The sequence below is a fragment of the Nicotiana tabacum genome, chromosome 12, assembly GCF_000715075.1.
Source record: "Nicotiana tabacum cultivar K326 chromosome 12, ASM71507v2, whole genome shotgun sequence".
NCBI classification, from domain to species: domain Eukaryota; kingdom Viridiplantae; phylum Streptophyta; class Magnoliopsida; order Solanales; family Solanaceae; genus Nicotiana; species Nicotiana tabacum.
The window spans coordinates 120,639,766-120,658,158 of record NC_134091.1 but is presented as its reverse complement, the minus strand read 5'-3'; the positions used below and the strand labels follow the sequence as shown (position 1 = coordinate 120,658,158).

General features: G+C 40.4%; 1 long non-coding RNA gene across 1 annotated transcript; it reads right to left on the bottom strand.

Moving 5' to 3' along the window:
* Positions 1-6,109: 6,109 nt before the first annotated feature.
* LOC142167445 (uncharacterized) lies at positions 6,110-7,258 on the bottom strand. Its single transcript, XR_012697585.1, has 3 exons — positions 7,075-7,258; positions 6,914-6,988; positions 6,110-6,461 (listed from the first exon to the last, which is right to left on the bottom strand). It is a non-coding gene; the product is annotated as an uncharacterized LOC142167445 (long non-coding RNA).
* Between the last annotated feature and the right edge of the window lie 11,135 nt (positions 7,259-18,393).

The following is an 18,393-nucleotide window of genomic DNA, read 5'->3' as shown; positions in this document are numbered from 1 at the left end:
TTATATGGTCGGCGATGTCGTTCGCCCATCGGGTGGTTTGAGCCCGGTGAAGCTAAGTTATATGGTACTGATTTGGTGAAAGATGCCTTGGAAAAGGTAAAGTTGATTCAGGAGCGACTTCGTACAGCACAGTCTAGACAGAAGAGTTACGCGGATTAGAAAGTACGTGATTTATCATTTATGTGGGTGAAAAAGTTCTTTTGAAAGTTTCGCCGATGAAGGGAGTCATGAGATTCGAGAAGAAGGGCAAGTTGAGCCCAAGGTTTATAGGCCCATTTGAGGTGTTGAGACAAATTGGGGAGGTTGCTTATGAGCTTGCATTGCCTCCCAGCCTATCGAGAGCTCATCCGATTTTCCATGTATCCATGCTCCGGAAGTATTATGCCGACCTATCGCATGTGTTAGACTTCAACACAGTTCAGCTATATAATAGTTTGGATTATGAAGAGGAGCCAGTTGCCATTATTGATAAACAAGTTCGTCAATTGAGGTCCAAGTTGATTTGTGCAGAAAAAGTCCAGTGGAGGGTCCAACCAGTCGAGGAAGCGACTTGGGAGGCCGGGAAAAACATGCGGAGAAGATATCAACACTTATTCAGCACTTCAGGTATAATTCTAAACCCGTTCGAGGATGAACATTTATTTAAGAGGGGGAGAATGTAATTACCCAACCGATCATTTTGACTTTTAGAACCTTGTTCCCTAAAATAAAACTTTCTGTATCTGATTTTAATGATTTATGACTTGCGGGGATGGTTGGTTCGGGATTTGGAAGTGTTTGGGTTGAAAGAGGAACATTTGGTTATTTAAGATGGCTTTAAAAGGTCAAATTTGACTTCGATCAATATTTTGAAAAAACGACCTCGGAATAGAATTTTTACGATTCCAACAGCTCCGTATGGTGATTTTGGACTTAGGAACGTGTTCGGAATTTTATTTAGAAGTCCGTAGTTAAATTAGGCTTAAAATGACTAAAATAAGAATTTAAGGTTGGAAGTTTGACCGGGGAGTTTACTTTTTGGTATCGGGGTCGGAATCCAGTTCCTAAAATTTTTATAGCTCCGTTATGTCATTTATGACTTGTGTGCAAAATTTGAGGTCGATCGGAGTTGATTTGATAGGTTTCGTCATCGAATGTAGAAGTTGGAAATTTTAAGTTTCATTAAGCTTGAATTGGAGCATAATTCATGGTTTTAGCTTCATTTCATGTGACCTCCACCGACAGCCGCCACAACTCCCGCTGCGCTACCGGCCGCGGCCCACGAATTCTTGAATGCACATAACAAAGCAAGAGCTGAAGTGGGTGTTGGCCCCCCTCTCAAATGGAGTCCCATGCTAGCCAAAGAAACTAGCCTTCTTGTTCGTTATCAAAGGAACAAACAAAATTGCAACTTTGCAAATTTAACCAGTGGGAAATATGGTGGGAATCAATTATGGGCTAGTGGTATGGCCGTGACCCCACGTACGTCTGTATATAATTGGGTTGCTGAGAAGAAATTTTACAACTATGCTAATAATTCATGTGTAGGGGATCATAAGTGTGGTGTTTATACACAGGTTGTTTGGAAGCAATCGTTGGGATCTGGAATTCCCACCGTCGGGACCGTGATGGCACCTAACACTTTACTTGCTAGGCAAGCCAATGTTAGAGAATTATTAAACCAATCCTTATTCCATTCAGTAAATAACAACAATTAACTAAGATGAAATATAGTGAGTGCGGAATAATATACAAACTGCATTAATTACTACCACCCGGATCTGGAGTCACAATTCACGGGCATTCTAGAATTCACTACAAGTAATAGTCTGAAAAAATACAACTATTTGAATGAAAAAAACAGTAGGATAGAAAAGATAAACGGGGACTTCAAGGTCTGTGAACGCCGACAGATCTACCTTGAGTCTCCAGATAGCGGTCTAATAACAAAAATCTTGATCAACCCGAGCCGGTACCAAAATCTGCACAGAAAGTGTAGAGTGCAGTATCAGTACAATCGATCTCATGTACTGGTAAGTGTCGAGCCTAACCTCGACGAAGTAGTGACGAGGCTAAGGAAAGGTACTTGCAAATCAACCTGTACAATTTAACAATATATATACAAATAATAGTAATGAAGAGCTAGACATGAAATATCGGGAGGGGGAAACGTGTTGGGGGAAATACAAAATAAAGAGCTACAGCAGAATAAGAACTGGAACAACCAAATACTATGAATCAACAGGAGCACGATTACAGTAAAGGAAAAATGCACGACATCACCCTTCGTGCTTTTACTCTCAATCTCACCATAAAATCAATAGAAACAACACGACATCACTCTTCGTGCATTAACTCTTATATCATGGCACGACATCACCCTTTGTGCTTTTACACTCACAATATGGAACGACATCACCCTTTGTGCATTAACACTCACAATATGGAATGACATCACCCTTCGTGCATTAACACTCACAACATGGCACGACATCACCCTTCGTGCTTTTACACTCACAATATGGCACGACATCACCCTTCGTTCATTAACACTCTCTCTTACCATAATGCAATGCATAAATAGCAACAAGGAGATATAATAACAAGTACAAGCCTTACTTCACATTTGGTTCCACAATATCAATCTCAACTTTGGAATAAATACTCAATTATTACCAGAGAATCCGTAAACATGATAAGAACGATCAATTTAACAACACTGGTCTAAACACGTAACAACTAGGCATAGGAAAGAGACAATATAAGAAAAACGGGAGAAAACAGGGAAAAACAGGTAAATTGGCGGCGCATAAGTACTCGTCACCTCACATATACGCCGCTCACATGAATTTCACATAGCAAATAATCTGAGGTTCTTATTTCCCTCAAGTCAGGGTTACACACAATACTTACCTCGCTCCGAAGACCACTTAATACTCAATCACAACTTTTCCTCTAGAATTCACCTCCAAACCACTCGTATCTATTCAAAAATGACTCAATAATATCAAATATTACAAAAGGAATTAATTACATTGCATAAATTTAGATTTCTCAAATTTTCCTCCAAGAAGTCGAAAATTGACTCTGGGCCCGCTTGGTCAAAACCCGAGGTTTGGACCAAAATTTATTTACCCATTTACCCCCGAGCTTGGATATATAATTGGTTTTGGAATCCAACCTCAATTTGAGGTCTAAATCCCCAAATTTCCAAAATCTCTAGTTTCTACCCAAAAACCCTAATTCTACCATGAAAACTCTAGATTTTAGGTTAATAATTCATAAAATGTAGTGGGTAATTGAAAGAAAATGGTTTAGAATCACTTACCAACACTTTGGGTAAAAATGAGATTTTTAGGACTTAAGAGCACATAATCGAATTTTAAAATATAAGATGACTTTTTGGGTCATCACATTATGGGAAGAAAGTCAACAATGAGAAAAGTTTTTCATGAGTTAGGTGACTTTATTATATCTAACTTTTGGTGTAGAGAATTACTCAATACATATGCTGATAGGATACAACATATCTGGTGAATTAATCAATATGTGCACCAACGTACTAAACAATTCAATCCCCTATGTCTTTGTAAGATTTTTTTTGGTTAATTAGATTGGATCTAGACATCAACATAAAGTGACTTTAGGTTTTCAAGAACCACTCCCAACGGTTCGAAAACAAAAATTGTTTGCATTAGGTATTTTGATCCTCCTTTTATAATTTAAAAACCACTCCATCGGTTCGAAAATAAAGTTTTGAAATTTAGTATTTTAGAAAACAAAGTTTCATAGTATTATTTTTCCTTAACATTTTTACCGTTTTCTTTTGTACTTGTTTCTTCCTATTTAATGTATCTTTTCTTTTCACCAATAAACTTGAGATGTCAATAGCAAACTTGACATCCAACCATGATATCTATTTGAGATGTTAACTAATATCTACTTGACCATAAATTTGAGATGTTAACTAATATCTACTTTCATGATCAGTTCATAGCAAACTTTCTTAACGCCCAAGAAATCAATCAAAAATTAAGTAGAGATGAAGAAGTACATGATTTAGTGCTGGACTGAGTACAAATAACATATTCTTACTTGTCAGAAATTTTAGCTTGATGATATGGAAGAATATACATATAAACCAAATGGAAAGAAATCTTGCAATACTCAAAGTAATTAGCAAATTCCATTGATATCTTACTCATATTTGGAAAGAGATAAGTAGCATGATGAGATATCGAGTCCCCCATTCCACATCTTGAAGAGAAATTCAAATCAAGCAAAAGAATGCTGACATAATAAGCCCAAAAATAGTAAAGAAATTAAGAAAAGTCGAAATTCACCACGAATTGAAGGCAACCATGAGAGCCTAGTGTCACGGGCCGACTTTCTTACGCTCACTAGTCTGTTATAACAAAGAGCATGAACCAATGCTATTTTCTATGCATACATAAATATCATATGCATGTATAAAAGTTTTAATAGACTTGTATTTGATAGCTTTAAGAAGAGAAACATAGATGGAAAATCCAAGAACAAAATACACATTCTAAAATACAGTAAACTCCATGATAATGGGGCAATAGTATTACAAACCATGAGTTGAGGAATAGTGGCTTTGAGGCTGTGACCATTTCTCTTGAATATTGAATCAATAGATTCTAACAGAAGGCAGAACGAGAAAACTCTGCAAATTTGAAGAGAGAGAGAGAGAGAGAGGGAAAAGAAAGAAAAGTTCTCAATGTTGTTATAGGAAAACAATGCTTTTATAATGACCATCAAGCTAGGAATTGCAAGCATCGAAGGGAGAATTCATATTTCGCTGATTGCAAAATATCGTCCATGACCAATCATCTGGATATTGTAGACACTGGAACACACTTGGAAATACATGGAAAACACTTGATGAAATAGGAAAGTTCTCTCTTTCTCCACTACATCTCTTGTCTATTTTGTTGTTTTATATTGTTACTTTGAGCTTAGTTTTTTAACACGTTTTCAGCACGATTGTTCTCTGCGACAATCCTTCTCAACTTTTAGGAAATGTATCGCAACAAAATTAATCTGTTTTTGTATTACCATAGCCAAGTAACACTGTAGCTTCCAATGCGTAAGCCTGTTGGTTTTCGTATGGACAGTGAGACAAATGTTCTATGGATTATTTTTTTTGGTAAGTGGTTCATCATTTCAAGGTATGCTCCTAAGTATATAATTTTTGTGCTTACTTAAATACCAATTGGAAGGGTTAATATATGGCAATATAAATGTCTTCTGGTCATAGTCGTCAAATGTTTTGTTGTAGTTCTATTAGTACTACTAGTATACGTATCATACTTGAGCAACTTTTTCCATATAGTTACAACTCAAGTATTTATTTCATTCATATTGGATGGTTCATAGTCATACATAAAGTATATCTATCTAGATGGTTCACTATTACTTACGACACTAAATTATTTTATGAAGTAATAAAACATATGTGGTTTGTCATCTATCTCGAAGGATTTATCATGCAATAGTTCGTTAAGTTGAATATCTTACATTAGAAAATATCCTTGAACGATAACATAGTTATACGATATATATGGTGGCCAAAGTGATGTAATATTTTTAAATGTTCGAAGGCAAGTCCCAGTACATGCACTTTGGCTTATTATTGTTATGACCCGGAATCCCAACCTCGGGACTGTGATGGCGCCTAACATCCACTTGCTAGGCAAGCAAGCGTGAGATAGTTAAATAGCCAATTTTTTTAATAGTTTAAACAAAATGATGATAAATGACGAGAAGTAGAAACCCAATCTAATATAGTACCAACATAAGTTATATGATTATCTACTCCCAAAGATCCGGAGTCACGAGTACACGAGTAACTAGAAATTCTACAAACAGAGTCTGAAATAAATACAGTTGTTTCGAAGGAAATGAACAGTAAAAGAGGGAAGAGGAAGGGGGCTTCAAGGTCTGGGAACGACAACAGATCAATCTCAAGTCTCCGTATGCAATGATCTGAGCTGACGCACCTCACGCACCGCTGGGACCAATACCAGAATCAGCACAAGTGCAGAAGGGTAGTATGAGTACAACTTACCCAATGTATTCCATAAGCTACGTAAATGAGCCTGTACAAGTATATATACGAAGCAATAACAATAACAGAGATTAACAACGTACCAATTGGGAGGGGACATGCAAAAAGGGGAAAGATATGATAGCTACGACAGGTATGACTTCACGTAATAGCCAAATAAATCATCAACCAATGAAGACAGATAAACTAATGATATAAAAATGGCACGACATCACCCTTCGTGCTTTTACTCTCGTTGATAAATATCATTGAGAAATTTTCAATAGCTTTTCATCATCACTAACATTAAACTTCTGCTTGAATATTCTCTCCAACCCTCCTACTTGAAGATTTTTGCCCCCAAGGCTCAATTATCCCTTCACAATTTCTGTTAGCTTCGGGCTTAGGCTCACTACACAATTAAAGTTGAAACATTAATGACATCACACTCAATATTTTCCATCATACATGTAAATAGTGCTTCTTGCATGAATTTTGTACATCATGACTCACATATATATATATATTGTGTTGTTCAGATCTAAATACTGGTGTCATTATTTGCAAGTTGAAGTTTAATTTGGCCATCAGTATTTGCAAATACTGAATTTGAGTATTTGAAATGCCGATGAAATATTGGAAAAATACGTTTGAGCAGTATTTCAAGAGAAATAATGGCTTTCACTCGCAAAAATTCATCTTCTCTTCAAGTAAAACTCATGCCCGGACACAATTTCAGCTTCCAAATACTTTTTTTCTACTTCTACTTCAAAATACATTTTTTCCAACTTAAACAAACCATTGTCTTAGTAGCATTTTCGATAATCTTTTTGAAGTCTTTTATGGAGAATATAAGTGCCTTACCATGCTCACGGATGCCTTGTGCAAGACAATCCATCCTTTCTCCAAGTTTGTTCATCTTACCAATCACAGATTTTCCTGCACATACAAATTATCCTTCTTAGTGATCTCTTCATTCATTAATAATACTATTTATAAATACTGAAATAACAGGGGTTACTCACTTTGCTTTATTTTAGACAAGTTCTTTGAAGTTGCAGATGGACGAATATGGTCTTGGCAAGCAGATATGGACAGTAGTCTTTTTGGCTGCCTTTCGAATGAGCATACTGCGGAACTCATGGGTATACCACCCACCACATGTCCACTGAGTAAGTTCTTCATTGTGACTTCTGATTTTGAAGAGGATTACAGTATAATTAATGTCACCATTTTGTGATCAAGATTTGTGTGCACATGTGGTGTTTTCAACTTTTGAGTTGACATATTTGCTTTGTGATGCAACCTACTTTTATAAGTTTAGCAAAAGTAAGAGAAATCTTTGCATTTTGAAGTCATCTTGTCAAAACTGGTAAGGTAGTTTGATTCACCCTAAACGACCTTTTTCCTTTTCTACGCAAAATAGACTCATGCATTCCATTCATGGGCCACGTTTCTCGACAGTCGCATGTAATTTTTTTTTATAACCATAATCTTATCTAGTTTCTTCTAAAACTTAAATTTTCACTTGGTATTATCATATGGCACTTTAATGTTGTGTTTCCGAGTTGATAATTTTTATATAGAAAAGGATTGAATAAGCGTTTACTCTATATAGGGACAGTGCTATGACTATGAACATGAAATTGCTAGCAGGAAGTTGAAATGTCTTTATTGAGAAGCAAACTATAGGATTGATGATTGCACAACTATTTATGTATAGTATTTATGAATTATTTTTTTTATAGACAAGGTTAAAGTTTCCTCCCAATATTGATACTACAACTACAACAACAACAAAAAAAAAAACCAGTGAAATCCTACAAGTGAAATCTGGGAGGATAGTGTATACACAGAACTTACCCCTACGTTACGAGGGGAGAGAATATTGATATAGGAGGAAAGACAAAAGTCAATCCTTCTTGAATATTAAAAGGTATACAAAATTACCTCTTTCGCAAGCTTTTAGTGCATAGTTAAAATATCTCAAGCTGGTTTTTCTAGTCTTATATGACTAAAGTTGACAGGATAACTATTCGAATTTATGACATTACAGTTTAGTAGTGATCAATATTTAATCACAAATTAACTAGTTGATTGTCCCCTTGGAAACATGAGTGAGTCATCCATTAACTTTGAAGTGTTGCTTAATACATTAGGCAAGGGAAAGTGGATAGTCATTCAAAGATTTCAATTTGTTATGCAGGCCAACTCTGGATAATGTTATTGCCTTCTCTATTAAGGCAGTTATCTTATCTTGCTTTTTTTGTCCATCTCATCTTGAAGTGTAAAGACAAATTTGTAGGCTATTTATGCTGACTTTACGTAGAACACATCACGCACGCATGTCAAATGATTTAATATTTTTGAGTAAACAATCTTATTTTCTTAATACTTTGACAAATTCTTGGCATTTGGTCTACAATGCTTTAAAAAACCTAGAGAAATAATATAACGACCCGGCCGGCCGTTTTGAGTATTACAACCCCGTTTCTCTCATTTACTGCTTATTTTGTGTTCAATTATCGTTATGTGACTTGCCGAGGTAGTTGGTTTGGTTCCGGGAATGTTTCGGAATGAGTTGAAACACTTAGTCTCAAGGTTTGAGGTCAATCGGACTTAATTTGATAGGTTTCTGCATCGAATGTAGAAGTTGAAATTTATTAGTTTTGATTAGGCTTGAATTGGGGTACGATTCGTATTTTTTATGTTATTTAATGTGATTTGAAGCCTCGACTACGTTCGTATTATATTTTAGGATGTGTTGGTATAATTGGTTGAGTTCCCAGGGGCCTCGGGTGGATATAGGATGGTTAACGGATCAAAATTTGGACTTGGAGCAATTATGGAAAATTTCCAGTTCTGGTGCAACCGCACCTGCGATGGAATGGTCGCAGGTGTGCTGCCGCAGGTGCGGCTGGCTAGGCGCAGAAGCAGAATGTGGTTGCATCGCAGGTGCGTGAAGACTTCGTCATCTGCGAGCCCGCAAGTGCGAGCGAGGCTCCGCAGATGCGAAGTGATGGAAGGGCAGCCAATGTCGCAGAAGCGAACTGTTGTTCGTAGAACCATGCTAAGCCGCAGAAGCAAAAGGAATCCTCGCATCTGCGAGACTGCAGATGCGGCCAAGTGTGTCGTAGGTGCGAAATTGCTGGGCAGTATACATTCTGAAGGGGTCCGAGATTTTTTTCATTTTTAGACATTTCAAACATGGTTTGGGGCGATGTTTTAGAGAGATTTCATGGGAATTATTGAGGTAAGTCTCTTGTGACCATTTTTAGTCAATAATATTGAATTATCATTGAATATTCAGACTAGATTACGTGATTTTGAGGTGTAATTCGAGAATTTTGGCTTAGGGATTTGAAAATAAGATTTGAGGATTTGGAGGTCGAGTTGATATCGGAATTTGGTAAATTTGGTATGATTGGACTCATGGTTGAATGGGCATTCATATTTTAAAACTTTTGTCGGGGTCCCGAGACCTGGGCCCCATTGTTGACTTTTTGGATTTTATTGTGAAATTTAGCATTTTCTTATAGAATTGATTCATGTACCTCGTGTTGATTGTATCGAAATATTTGTGACTAGATTCGAGACGTTCGAAGGCCGAATCGCGGGGAAAAAGGCTTATTGGAATAAAGAATTGCACCGTTTTAGGTAAGTAACACTTCTAAATTTGGTTATGAGGGTATAAATTCCGAATTACGTGTTATTGTGATTGGTTTGGAGGTGACGCACATGCTAGGTGACGAGCGTGTGGGCGTGCACCATAGAAATTGTGACTTAATTGATTACGTGGAGTTGCATAGTCAAATAATCATGTCACTATCCACATATCCTTTACGTGTTAGAGAAATTGAGCCGAGACTCATGTTATAAATCATGCTCAGGCCATGTGCCGATTTGTTTGGAACCCACAGAGGTCGTATTACTGTTGAATTACTTGTTAAATTTACAATTGTGAACTCAGTCACGCCTATCATTTTCATATCATATCTCAGCCTCTATTTCCATTCATCGATACATTATATCATTATGTCGGGCTGATTTTCATGACATTGTGAGCCCGAGAGACTAGATGAGGTCGAGGGCCTGATTGTGAGTGATAATTATTGGATCGAATTGCACGCCGCAACATGATTCTATTTTTTTATGCTTGGATCTGGCCCCTCCAGAGTCTGCATCCCCCACAGTGAGCGCAGTTGATATTATATTGAGGGATGGATCTTCCCTGGGCATGGATTTTTCCCGAATCATTTATATCGAGGGATGGATTTTCCCTGGGCATGGATCTTGCCCTAGCTATTTATATTGAGGGATGGATCTTCCCTGGGCATGGATATTGTCCTAATCATTTATGTTTGGGGATGGATTTTCCCTGGGCTGGATTGGCCATATATAGTACTGAGTGACTGACGGTCAGTTGCTATTTATATTGAGGGATGTATCTTCCCTGGGCCGGATCTGTCCCGCACAGTACTGAGTGATTGAGTACTCTGTGAGTGTGAGTACTCTGAGAGTGTGAGTACGCGAGGTTTCATTGTAGTGCATCACGTGCAACATGTACTTTGGCATATAGATATAGAGATGTCATGCTCCTCATATCATTCAGATTTGGTCTATTTTTACTTGTGTTAAATTTAACTGTTAAACCTGAAAGCATGTCTACATTTCTGTACTTCTATTTCTGTATTGAACTATACATGTTGAGCTCGTCACTACTTTCAGCCCAAAGGTTAGCCTTGTTTCTTATTGAGTACATTGGGTAGGTTGTACTCATACTACACTCTATACTTCGTGTGCAGATCCAGGTACTTCTGGATACAGCAGCTGCTAGATGTTGGATATTTATCTGTTGGAGACTATCGAGGTAGCTGTTGGGCTCCCGCATACCTTGACCCTCTTTCCTTTCAGCTATTTGTATTATTCTGTATTACTAGACAGTGTATTTATTAGTCAGACTATGTTATCATTTAGATGCTTATGTACTGAGTGACACCGGGTTTTGGGAGTGTATTGTATAAAGACACCATATTTTGTATCCCAGTTTGTGGGATTTTACTCTTAAATTACTATTATGTTTTGAAAATTAAATAAAAATTGTGATTTATTGTGGTTATCGGCTTGCTTAGTATTGAGATAGGCGCCATCACGACATGTGAGATTTTGGATCGTGGCAATTTGGTATAAGAGCCTAGGTTACATAGGTCTCACGAGTCATGAGCAGATTTAGTAGAGTCTTGCGGATCGGTATGGAGACGTCTGTACTTATCTTCGAGGCCGAACCCTTAGGAAAATTTCACTTTCTTGTATTCTTGTCGTGCGAATTTGTTGATTCTGGGAACTAAACTTCTGTTATTCTATTCTCTCACAGATGGTGAGAGCACGTGCTACCAGATCGGGTGGACAACCACCAGTACCACCAGTTAGAGCCACAAGAGGTCGGGGAGGTGGTAGAGGCCGAAGTGCAGCTAGTACAACTGCTAGAGCAACACCTGTAGACCCACCAGTTGCTCTAGCTCAGGAGCGGATTCCAAATATAGTTGAGCCGGTGGGACCAGCTCAGGCACCAGCTATGCCTATTGTGATTTTAGGCCTTCAGGAGGCTTTGGCCCAGATATTGACTGCTTGCACTGGCCTTGCTCAGATGGTTTCGGCTTAGGTCACACCAGCCACTTCTCAGGCCGGGGGAGGCACTCATACCCCCATCGCCCGTACTCCAGAGAAGGTAGTGTAGGGACTTCAGATATCTAGGGTATTACCAGTCTAGCCGGTTGCAGTTGCTAAGGCCCAGGTGGGTCCCATTATGAGTGATGATGAGTAGAGGAGACTAGAGAGATTCGAGAGGCTCAAGCCTCCATCATTCAGTGGAGCTGAGTCAGAGGATGCTCAGGATTTCTTGGACAGATGCCAGCGGATTCTTCGCTCAACGGGTATTCTAGAGACCAGTGGGGTCTCATGTAGTACTTTTCAGCTGACCGACGAAGCCTTCAGATGGTGGGAAACTTATAAGAGGTGCAGGAAAATTGGTGCAGTACCACTTTCATGGCATGAGTTCTCCATTCTCCTTTGGAGAAGTTTGTGCCACAGACCCACAGAGAGGAACTGCGCAGGCAGTTCGAGCAGCTCCGTTAGGAGGACATGTCAGTTACCCATTATGAGATGAGGTTTTTAGACTTGTCTCGTCACGCAATTTGGTTGGTTCCCACTGAGTGGGAAAAGATTAGGAGGTTCATTAATGGCCTCAACCAGTAGTTTCATTTTGTCATGACTGTGGGGAATGTAGTAGGTGCTAAGTTCGACGAGGTGGTTGATAGTGCCCGATAGCTAGAGATGGTCCGTACTCAGGAGCCTAAGGAGAGGGAGGCCAAAATGCCTCGTGGTTCGGGTAATTCCAGCGGTGTTCCTTCTGGGGGATAGTCATATCACAGCAGGGGTCGACCTTATAGGCCCGCTCAGATAGCTCGTTCAGCTCATCGTGGCACATCAGCTAGCCATGGTTCATATAGTGCTCGACCGAGTCAGTCGTCTCTTAGTTCATTTCCAGCTTACAGTTCATCTTGTGCACCATCAGTTCAGGGTTCACCGGTACCGGGTTCTTCTGGTAGTTATTCTGGTTCTCAGGGTGTGCCTCAGTACTTGCCGACATTTTTAGAGAGGGGTTGCTTTGAGTGAGGAGAGTTGGGTCATGTGAATAGATATTGTCCACGCCTTTCGAGGGGTCCATTTCAGCTGAGGAGTCAAGCTGTGACTCCCGAACCAGTTATTTCATCACCCGCCCAGCCAGCTCAGGGTGGGGCTCAGGCAGCTAGGGGTCGGCCCAAGAGGGGAAGGCCGATCAGGTGGCGGTCAGGCCCGATTCTATGCTATTCCTGCCAGGCCAGATGTCGTTGCTTCAGATGCAGTAATCACATGTATTGTCTCAGTATGCCACAGGGAAGCTTCTATATTATTTGACCCTGGTTCCACATATTCGTATGTATTATCATATTTTGCTCGTTATCTGGATATGCCCCGTAAGTCCTTAGTTTCACCTGTTCGTGTATCTACGCCGGTGGGCGATACTATTATTGTGGACAAAGTTACAATCAAGAACATGTATCCTTGATGCTTTATTTGACCAGCTTCAGGGTGCGAGGGTGTTCTCTAAAATTGATTAAAGGTCTAGGTATCATCATTTGAAAATTCATGATTCAGATATTTTAAAGATGGCATTCAGAACCCGCTATTGTCACTATGAGTTTCTCGTGATGTCTTTTGGACTTACCAATGCCCCAGCAACTTTTATGCATCTAATAAATAGTGTCTTCCCACTGTATCTTGATTCGTTTGTCGTAGTATTTATTGATGAGATCCTGGTGTACTCTCGTACCTAGGAGGAGCATACACGTCACTTGGGGATTGTATTACAGAGAATGAATGAGGATAAAATTTATGTCAAATTCTCTAAGTGTGAGTTCTGTCTTAGTTCAGTGGCGTTCTTGGGGCATGTGGTGTCTAGCAAGGTCATTTTTGTTGACCCGAGGAAGATAGAGGCAGTTTAGAGTTCGCTCAGGCCATCTTAAGCTACAGAGATCCGGAGTTTTCTTGGCTTGGCTGGATATTATCGTTACTTTGTGTAGGGTTTCTCATCCATTGCAGCGCCTATGACCAAATTGACCCAGAAGGGTGCTCCATTAAGGTGGTTAGATGAGTGTGAAGAGAGCTTTCAGAAGCTCAAGACTCCTCTGACCACAACTCCAGTTCTAGTTTTGCCTTCATCGTCAGTCTCTTATACAATGTATTGTGATGATTCTCGTATTGGTATTGGGTGTGTCTTAATGCAAGAGGGTAGAGTGATTGCTTATGCTTCACGCCAGTTGAAGCCACATGAGAAGAACTACCATGTTCATGATTTACAGTTGGCGGCCATTATTCATGCATTAAAGATTTGGAAGCACTATCTCTACGGTGTGTCTTGTGAAGTATTTACGGATCATCAGAGTCTTCAGAACTTATTCAAACAGAAGGATCTAAATTTGAGACAGCGCAGATGGTTGGAGCTTCTAAATGACTATGATATTACTATTTTTTATCATCCCGGGAAGGCCAATGTGGTGGCTGATGCCATGAGTAGAAAGGAGGTGAGTATGGGTAGTCTTGCATTTATTCCTATTGGTGAACCGCTTGCTTCAGATGTTCAGGCCTTAGCCAATCAGTTCGTGATATTAGATGTTTCGGAGCCTAGTCGGGTTCTAGATTGTGTGGTTTCTCGGTCTTCTTTATATGACCGCATCAGAGAGCGCCAGTATGATGATCCCCATTTACTGGTCCTTAAGGACGCTGTTTAGCACGGCGATGCCAAAGATGTTACTATTGGAGATGATGGGACGTTGAGGATGTAGGGTCGGATCTGTGTACCAAATGTAGATGGACCACATGAGTTGATTCTTGAGGAGGCCCACAGTTCATGGTATTTCATTCAGCCGGGTGACGCAAAGATGTATCAGGACTTGAGGCAACATTATTGGTGGAGGAGGATAAAGAAAGATATAGTGGAGTTTGTAGCTCGATGTTTAAATTGTCAGTAGGTGAAGTGCGAGCACCAGAGACCGGGCGGATTGCTTCAGAGGCTTGAGATTTCGGAGTAGAAATGGGAGCATATCACTATGGACTTCCTAGTCGGGCTCCCACGAACTTCGAGGAAGTTTGATGCTATTTGGGTGATTGTGGATCGGTTGACCAAGTCTGCGTATATTATTCCAGTTGGGACTACTTACTCTTTGGAGCAGTTGGATTAGATTTATATCCGCGATATTGTTCGCCTTCACAGTGTGCCAGTGTCCATCATTTCAGATCGGTGCACGCAGTTTAAATCACAATTTTGGAGAGCAGTGTAGGGATAGTTAGGCATACAAGTTTAGTTGAGTATAACATTGCACCCCCAGAAGGACAGACAGTCCGAGCGCACTATCTAGATATTGGAAGATATGCTACGTGATTGCGTTATAAATTTTGGGGGTTCTTCGGATCAATTTCTACTGCTGGCAGAATTGGCCTATAACAACAGTTACCAATCAAGCATTCAGATGGCTCCGTATGAGGCTTTTGTATGAGAGACGGTGTCGATCTCTAGTGGGTTAGTTTGAGCCGGGTGAGGCTAGGCTATTGGGTGCTGATTTGGATCAGGATGCTTTGGAAAAGGTAAAATTGATTCAGGATCGACTTCTCACGGTGTAGTCTAGAAAGAAGAGTTATGCTTACCGGAAGGTTCGCGATGTTTCTTACATGGTAGGAGAGAAGGTACTACTCAGAATTTCGCCTATGAATGGTGTTATGAGGTCCGAGAGGAAGGGCAAGCTGAGCCCTCGGTATATTTGGCCATTTGAGGTACTTGAGAGGATTGAAGAGGTGGCTTATAAACTTGCATTGCCACCTAGTCTATCGGGTGTCCATCCAGTGTTTCATGTATTAATGCTCCAGAAGTATGTCGGAGATTCATCTCATGTTTTGGACTTTAACACAGTTCAGTTGTATGGTAATTTGACTTATGATGTGGAGTCGTTGGCCATTTTGGATTGGCAGGTTTGAAAGTTGAGGTCCAAGGACATAACTTTAGTGAAAGTACGGTGAAGGGGCCAACCAGCCGGGGAGGCTACCTGGGAGATCGAGCAAGAGATGCGGAGCAAATATCCACACCTATTTGAGACTTGAAGTTCACACTGATCATCGTAGTTTGCAGCATTTGTTCAAGCAGAGGGATCTAAATTTGAGGCAGCGTAGATGGCTGGAGTTACTAAAAGATTATGATATTACTATCTTGTATCATCCGGGCAAATCAAATGTGGTTGCATATGCCTTGAGCAGGAAGGCGAAGAGTATGGGTAGTTTGGCTTTCATTTCAGCAGAGGAAAGTCCATTAGCCTCAGATATTCAGTCCTTGGCTAACAAACTTGTGAGGCTGGATATTTCAGAGCCCAGTCGAGTTCTTGCATGTGTGGTGGCCCAATCTTCACTATTTGAGCAAATGAAGGCTCGCTAGTATGATGACCCATACTTGATGGTTCTTCGTGAAACGGTACTACGAGGTGGTGCCAAGGAAGTTACTATTAGATCGGATGGTGTTCTGCGACTCCAGGATCGTCTATGTGTTCCTAATGTGGATGGACTGAGGAAATATATCCTGGAAGAGGCACACAGTTCTCGGTATTCTATTCATCCAGGTGCTACTAAGATGTATCGTGACTTGAGGAAACATTATTGGTGGCGACGAATGAAAAAGGACATAGTTGAGTATGTATCTAGATGTCTAAATTGCCAGCAAGTGAAATGTGAGCACCAGAGGCCAGTGGCCTACTTCAGCAGATGACTATACCAGAGTGGAAATAGGAACGAATTACTATGGATTTTGTAGTTGGGTTGCCGCGGACCTTGAGGAAGTTTGATGCAGTTTGGGTGATTGTTGACAGGTTGACCAAGTCGGCACATTTTATTCCTGTTGTGACTACGTATACTTCAGAGAGGTTGGCCCAGATTTATATTCAGGAGATAGTTCGGTTGCACGGTGTGCCAATTTCCATCATATCAGATAGAGGCCCTCAGTTTACTTCACATTTCTGGAGAGCAGTACAGAGTGAGTTGGGGACCCGTGTAGAGCTCAGCACAGCCTTTCATCCGTAGACCGATGCACAGTCAGAGAGGACAATTCAGATTTTGGAGGATATGCTCAGGGCATGTGTGATCGACTTTGGAGGTCAGTGAGATGGTTTCCTGCCTTTGGCCGAGTTTGCTTATAATAACAGTTACCAATCCAGCATCGAGATGGCTCCATTTGAGGCTTTATATGGTCGGCGATGTCGTTCACCTATCGGATGGTTTGAGCCAGGTGAGGCTAAGTTATATGGTACCGATTTGGCAAGGGATATCTTAGAAAAGGTAAAGTTGATTCAGGAGCGACTTTGTACAGCACAGTCCAGACAAAAGAGTTACGCGGATCAAAAAGTGCGTGATATATCATTTATGGTAGGTGAAAAAGTTCTCTTGAAGGTTTCGCCGATGAAGGGAATTATGAAATTCGGGAAGAAGGTCAAGTTGAGCCCAAGGTTTATAGGCCCATTTGAGGTGTTGAAACGAGTTGGGGAGGTTGCTTATGAGCTTGCATTGCCTCCCAGCCTATCGGGAGTTCATCCGGTTTTCCACTTATCTATACTCCGGAAGTATCATGCCGACCTATCACATGTGTTAGACTTTAGTACAGTTCAGCTAGATAATATCTTGGGTTATGAAGAGGAGCCAATTGCCATTGTTGATAAACAGGTTTGCCAGTTGAGGTCCAATCTGCAGTAAATGTCCAGTGGAGGGGCCAACCAGTCGGGGAAGCGACTTGGGAGGACGAGGAAGGCATGCGGAGCAGATATCCACACTTATTCAGCACTCCAGGTACAATTCTAAACCTGTTCGAGGACGAACGTTTGTTTAAGAGGTGGAGAATGTAATGACCCAACCGGTCATTTTAACTTTTAGAACCCCGTTCCCTAAAATAAAACTTCACGTATGTGTTTGTAATGAATTATGACTTGCGGGGATGGTTGATTTGGGATTTGGAAGTGTTTGGGGTGAAACTGGAACACTTGGTTCCTTAAGTTGGCCTTAAAGTGCTAAGTTTGACTTCGGTCAACATTTTGAGAAAACGACCCCGGAATAGAATTTTGATGATTCCAACAACTCTGTATGGTGATTTTGGACTTAGGAGCATGTTCGGAACCTTATTTGGAAGTCCGTATTTAAACTAGGCTTGAAATGGCTAAAAACAAGAATTTAAGTTTGGAAGTTTAACCGATGAGTTGACTTTTTGATACCGGAGTCAGAATCCAGTTCCAAAAATTTTCATAGTTCCGTTATGTCATTTATGACTTGTGTGTAAAATTTGAGGTCAATCGGAGTTGATTTGATAGGTTCCGACATCGAATGTAGAAGTTGAAAACTCTTAGTTTCATTAAGCTTGAATTGGGGTATGATTCATGGTTTTAGCGTTGTTTGATGTGATTTAGAGGTTCGACTAAGTTCGTATGATGTTTTAGGACTTGTTGGTATATTTGGTTAAGATCCTGAGGGTCTCGGGTGAGTTTCGGATGGTTAACAGATCAAAAGTTGGACTTAAAAAGCTGCTGTAATTTTCCCTTCTGCTGTATATTATGGGTTGTGATCGAGCCCCAGATCGAGCCCAGATATCGAGCCCACGATCGAGGCCTGAGTCGAAGCCAAGGACGAGGCTCAGTATCGAAGCCACGACCGAAGGTCCAGCTCGAGGGCCATGATCGAAGGCAAGGCTCGAGGGCCATGATCGAAGGCATGGCTCGAGGGCC